This window comes from Schistocerca nitens, chromosome 4 (assembly GCF_023898315.1).
Source record: "Schistocerca nitens isolate TAMUIC-IGC-003100 chromosome 4, iqSchNite1.1, whole genome shotgun sequence".
Lineage (NCBI taxonomy): Eukaryota > Metazoa > Arthropoda > Insecta > Orthoptera > Acrididae > Schistocerca > Schistocerca nitens.
Window position 1 is genome coordinate 255,520,585 of NC_064617.1, and position 7,018 is coordinate 255,527,602.

The 7,018-nt window shown below is 40.6% G+C and overlaps 1 pseudogene; it reads right to left on the minus strand.

The window, feature by feature from the left end:
- Positions 1-5,988: 5,988 nt before the first annotated feature.
- Positions 5,989-6,106, minus strand: LOC126253922 (5S ribosomal RNA; annotated as a pseudogene).
- Positions 6,107-7,018: the final 912 nt, after the last annotated feature.

Consider the following 7,018-nt stretch of genomic DNA (forward strand, 5'->3'; position numbering starts at 1 on the left):
TTTACGGTATTTACATACATTACTGAGCTTCTCAGAATAAAATCAGGCACAAATTAGTTTTAAAAAAAGGAGTGAGGCACACATAACATTACAGCCCGTTGGTTAAATTGTGTGGCTGGTGGCAAGTTTGCGAAATACAAATTTAACATAACATATAATAACAGTAATAATAATATCTGGAACTAAATTAAGGACCCATAAATGATGTAGACCACCACAGTCGCGATTTGGTTTGAATAATGTTTATTCAGAAAGCAAACTAATAGCGAAAGTCGTCGTATTTAGAATTACTATTATACTCAAGCGCATATCCATTTGACAGAGTTCGATAATTCACAATCTCATCGCTTAATACAAGTCTAATATTCCACCTCGTTATCTTCGCGAAAAGTTAGAGTTCACACCAGGCGCGCGGCTGCTCACCGCTCAGAGACTGAGTCCCGCGATACCACTCAATGCGACATTTTCTAAGTCGTTTCACTTCCTGGATACCCAAAGACCGACCGTCCGCTTTCGCCTCTCCGCCAGCAATGTGTGTCTAGGCCAGAACTGTCCTCTGCTCGTTTCCGACCGCGTTTCCCGCGCGCCGAACATCTTCGCTCAACTGACTAGTGCAGTTCCCTTTCCTGAAGCCGTCCATCTGATTGGCTACAGCTTAGTCTACATTACTTTACATTTTAACACATTTAAAAAATCAAAGCTTGACCACATTCACGTTCTAAATAAAGTAACAATAATATCCCTTATATAATAAAAGTTAAAGTCTTTTACATAAAACCAATACAATATCCTTCTTAACTTTGAATGTCACGGCCAGTAGCCTTGCACCAATGTTCTTTCTGATAAATAAATAAAGAACAAAAGTAACTATAATGCACTAAACTTAACAACAAATATTCTATTACCTCATGATTCAATAAGGTGTCATGCAGCAATCGTTCAATGTGTTTTGTGTGGAGGAAATGTGTGATTCGATGCTTAACTGAAAATTCTGATAATTTAAATTTACTATATCTTTTAAACAAATACAGTTACAGAGTTGATATTTACAACGTTTGTCATTTTAATGATACACTTCTATATGGAATGTTGATCGTTAAGATCGACCAAAGCGTACAGATTTTAGCGCTCAGGTCTTTGTTACAAAACTTGTTAATTTCTCTTCAACAGTATATCCTAAACTATTGCAGATATGATCAATATTCAGGTTTTATTGGGATCACCACGAAAATTCATGAAGGATGGTAGATTAAAATTACCTGTGGCTTAATTCCCTGCATTACTACAGAATTAAATAGTTTTCATAAATGCTTCCCGTTTATGGCAGATCTTAGGTCCGCCATATTTAACACTACTACGTCTCATTGGCACAACGGCTTTTACTGGGTTTCCCTATGACGCAGGTTCTCGTCTGTCTCACTCGTACACTACAGCACTTAGGCCTCAATAGACTACAGACGCCAGTGAGTTTCCCCATCTTGCGGTGAATCTGCGCCCTTTGTGGCATGTGGTCCTGGACAACAGGGTTCGTTTCACATTTCCTGCAGGCCGACTATTTCGGCCATATATTTAAATTAGAGCGCAATGCTCGCTAGCTCACAGTGTCCTTAAATACATAATTTTCATTGTAATTATCTCTCGTCATACAGAAGACTGATATCAACATCTTCATTCTCTCTACTGTTTACTAATAGCTCCTGTCTCTGCCTACAACATATTTTCCAGTAACTGAAATTTTTCCAGCTTTTGACCGATGTCTTATTATGTTTCTCAAATCGCTAGTGTTATTGCTCTTTTTATTTGCCATTTTTAGCTTTAGTAGCCTAGTCATAGGTCTTGGTCAGAAGATTTAGTTGTAGTGACGTATAAAAATATGGCAAAATTTTTTAAAAATATTGAATTTCACTATACATCAGGAATATATTCCTAACATTGCCCAAATGAGGGCGATATCTAGTGCAAATGAACTCGAGAAAGCTCCAAACAGCCGTCATCGCCAGTAAAGTACTTATTTAGATAACCGGTTTTGGTAAGACTATGTTACCATCTTCATGTCCGTAAAGACATAACCAGATTGACAGGGTAATAATTTTAGAGAGATGTAACCAAATACATCTGGCATGTCCATACATATTATACATTTGATTATCTCATAGGTACGACCATATGAATGAAACCTTCTATAATATAATAATTTTTTTTAAAGTATCCACTTGAAATTTATCCTAAAACTGTTATAACTAACCTACGCATCGAGTGATATAGTACAGTATACTTAGATATCAGACTTCTATGATAATTATGTAGCAAAATACTTTAGAAGTATATGCCATCATGAATGGAATATCAGTAATTAATACAGCTGTCTCTGAATGTTGAGTTGCAGATAGAACCTTGAATATAAGGTTTTGTATTTCGATGTATCTTACATAGTATAAAAAGTGATTAGTTTGACTGCTTACTATATTACGTTGCAGAAAGTTTGGATGTTCTAGTTGTTGGTTATTAATGCTGTTTTAAGAGTTCCCTTTAATTTGAGAACAATTTTATAACATTTTTCTGACGTCCCTGATTATACTGACCGTCGAAAAAGAATAACGGCAATGTTCAAAGCCTTAGCAATTATATCCCTTTCTCGAAAAAGAATAACGGCAATGTTCAAAGCCTTTGCAATTATATGCCTTTCTTGTTAATGTACATCTTTTTTAATTAATACGGTACCAATCCTTAATACTGTATAGTTGTGCCTCGCCTTACGTGAAACCCAATTGTACTTTGCACTACTGCAGTGCTATCTGGCAGGCTTACGATGTAGTGTTGTGTTTATTTGATATCGTAGGCTGTATTCAGCTGTGGTGTGAGCATGAACACTGAAAGTCGGCGCACTAATCTCATGTAATTTTAAAATGTGACATGCCGACATCCTGTGTGCCCCACTATCACTACACACACATTCGTAATACGACACGATATAAAGCGCAGAAGGCAGAGATTGTATTAATTGTGAAGCGGAAGGTATGTAACTTTTCCATATGTATGGACATGCCGACAGTATTTGGTAACTCCTTTGTGAGACTGTTACCCTGTCAATCTGGTTCTGTCGCTGCAGATACGAAGATAGTAACAAAGTCTTAGTGAAACCGATCATCGAAGTAAATACTTTACAAGTGAACTTGGTTGTTGGGAGTCTTCCCGAGTCCATTATATCAGGAAAAGGAACATGGGTCTGTGTGTGTTACTTCCTGAGGCAAATTTACTGGTAACATGAAAAATGAGCTTATTTTTGTAATTAATAATCCGATATACAACCATCAGATAATAAAATCCATAATTAATGCAATTTATGGTCTAATGTTTCATGTTCTGTCTTCTGGTTGCCCACGATCAGTTTATAAAATTCTCGTCATTTTTAGCAAAACAATCGACGACTCAACTTCACAGCCGATATCTCTCACCTACGTTCCGTACTTCGCAGAAGCAGCTCTGAGGCAACGAGCTGTCAGTGGTGTGCCCTAAAGGAGCCCACGACGTAGAAAGTGTTTCGAGTACTTGTCCTCGGTTAGTCTTCTGCGTGACGCTGGACGTCCTCTTCAAAGTCGAGAGTGCGGCGCGTCCATGGGGCACCGCTGTCAACCCTTATAGGTAGTTGCGAACGTACCATTTTTCGCAGCCATTGTTGTAGTAGGACGAAAGTGGCATGTGATGTTATAATTACAACAGGGACAGACAACGGTGCCCCTTTCTCAGTTTTTGTGCTTACCGTGAAGCGGGAGGTTTGAAAGTGATCCAATATTCAAACTTACTTGAGATCCTAAAGGAACTTTTCCTGAAATGGGTTCTTTATCAATATTTTACCTACTAAGTCCCCTATATAAGCCCTACAAGCTTGTAATAGAACTGTGCTGTGTGCAGACTGTGGCTGGTTTGCATTTTTGGAGGATTTGCTATTGTAGTGTTGGGCAGTTGGATGTGAACAGCGTATAGCGTTGCGCAGTTGTAGGTGAGCCGCCAGCAGGGGTGGATGTAAGGAGAGAGATGGCAGAGTTTTGAGAGCGGACGATCCGGACGTGTGTCCGCCAGATAAAAGAAATTTGTAATACTGGATGTCATGAACTGATATATATATATATATATATATATATATATATATATATATATATATATATATATATATTAGGACTTGTGAACACTATTAAGGTAAATGCATTGTTTGTTCTCCATCAAAATCTTTCATTTGCTAACTATGCCTATCAGTAGTTTGTGCCTTCAGTAGTTAGAATCTTTTATTTAGCTGGCAGTATTGGCGCACACTGTATTGCAGCAGTTCGAGTAACGAAGATTTTTGCGAGGTAAGTGATTTATGAAAGGTATAGGTTATTGTTAGTCAGGGCCATTCTTTTGTAGGGATTATTGAAAGTCAGATTGCGTTGCGCTATAAAAAATATTGTGTGTCAGTTTAGTGTTGATCAGAATAAGTAAAAAGAGAAATGTTTGAGTACGTTCAGTTTTGCTCAGCTGTTTGAAAATCAAATAACGTAGAGGTTTTGCAGCACTGTCATTTATAAATTTTTCTAAGGGGATGTTTCACCCTCAATGCATTCTTCGGTTGATGCTAGTACTTAATATAAGTTTGCATTTGTTTCTCAAGTAAATATGCTACTCCAGGATGGATTACAGTAACAAATTACATATTCATAGTTTATTCATTATTATTTGCGTTATCTTGTCGGAGCTCTCCAGAGGATCTCGCCTTATCGTAGCCCTGAACGTGTGGACACAGACGTCTGCGTGTTCGTGTGAAGCTGAGGGCTGTGTCGGTGGTAGCATAGCTGCTGGTAAAATCTCCGAAGGCGGACAGGTCTCAGTGGGTGAACCAGACGAAGTGTATCCCATACTGTCCCATCTCTTCCCACATCCTTTCCTACAGTTCTTTTCCCCAACACTTTAGGATCCATTGGCAAAGCGGGCGAAAGAGAAATATTTCACACATGACATTCCGCATGATCGCATGGGAGGAAGAGATTACGCCAGACAAACTTTCTGTAAAAGCGCTACTCTGTTTCCCTTGACCTCGCAGTTCTGATGTCTTAAATCATGTGTCTCATACCCATGTGCTGTGATGTATGGTTCCGGAATCATAGTGAGGTGGTTATTTCCTCCCAAGTTGAGACCCACCTTAAACGACGTCATGCGGCTGGCAATTCTCCTGCCGTTTTCCGTGAAGCGCAATGACGATGGGATGAGAACGGTGGTAACAGGCTTCAGCGAGGATGGAAGATGCTAGCCTGGACCTCTACATTCGTGGCAGCCGTGTGATGGTCGCCTTCCTGAGAACTCTTAGGGTTATTCAGGGATTCGGCCCCACTGATGCCATTGGGCAGGCCTTTTTAGAAAAACCGCCGCCCTCCTTGAATGGGGAAGGCCTAGAAGATGTGGATTAAACGTTCGTAGTCACACTTCCACCTGGCTGAAAGCCAACCGAATGCCAGTCCCAATCTGCAGACAAAACCAAGAGAGAGCAATATGATTATGACTACTGGAGCATGTAGTGTCAGGACTCTTCTAGACTTGATTTCCTGGCCAGGAAGAACAACGCTCACCGCTCACAAATAGCTAGATCATATACCGACGTTGCTGTCTTGAAAGAAACCAGGCTATCAGGCGAAGGCTACTCGAGTGAGACTAGTTCAAGGTACGCCAGCTTCTGGACGGATAGGAAGCAGGAGAAACATGATTTCATTGTATAACATAAGCACTAAAAAGAAAAATAGTGAAAAATGTCTATTAACTCCTGTTTTTAAACTCGTCCTGAACCGGCTATGAAGGCCCAAAGGTACCGACCGGCCTCCGTGTCATCCTCAGCCCACAGGCGTCACTGGATGTGGATATGGAGGGGCATGTGGTCAGCACACCGCTCTCCCAGCCGTATATCAGTTTCCGAGCAAGTAGCTCCTCAGTTTGCCTCACAAGGTCTGAGTGCCGCCCGCTTGCCAACAGCGCTCGGCAGACTGGATGGTCACCCATCCAAGTGCTAGCCCAGCCCGACAGCGCTTAACTTCGGTGATCTGACGGGAACCGGTGTTACCACTGCGGCAAGACCGTTGGCTATTTATTAACTCCTACTGATGCCAGTGTAATAATTTTGGCTCTTCGAATTCCCCCCGCTGGAGGTAGCTTTGTCATCCTCGTCTCTGCCTCTGGTCCCACTTTGGAAAGATGGGATACAAACAATCAGTTCAATCATCAACTGAACAGTGCTCTAGTCAAGATGCCTACTAAAGATAAATTCTTGTTACTTGGTAATTTCAGTGCTAGATTGGGAAAAGAGAACTACTTTTGGTGAAACATCGTGGTTAATGTAGGTGTTGGAAACTGCGAAGAAAATTCACTGCTACTTCTTGGTCTCTTCCTTGAGCGTAAGCTTTCTAACAAAAGCATATAGTCGGCTTACCAGCACACAATCCGCTTACCAGCATACAATCCGCTTACCTAATTGTTATAAGACCGAATGAATACATCACGATCCAAACTCTGGCATCTCATTCACTATACTATCACTCGGCAGCGTGACAGGAAAGAAGCTCTGATTAGAAAAACAACTGGAAGCGTCGATGACTGCTGAACTGATTACAGTCTGCTAGTTAGCCGTCAGAGGATCCCCGTACATCGTAAACCACTATCCCACTTCTCAAACCCTTACAGGAGAAAATCCTTTATCAACATTCTACAGGATTAAGAATCCCGTAGGTGGCAAGCGGAATGCTTACGGATTTTTCTCAAGATTCACTCTTCAAAGAAAAGAAAACATTGCATTTGTATTTGTAACTGAGCTCGAAAACTAATCTCTTAAAAAGCTCTTGAAGATATGTGATGATTTTGGATACGGCTGACAGCTGTCAGAGGCGTATTACTGTAAAATACGGTAGAAAACCGCTGACAGAATGGATACTTTACTAGTGTCAAAAGCGGCCCTCGAGCCACAGTTTGACGACCACTTTCATGGAAGTAACACAGCATG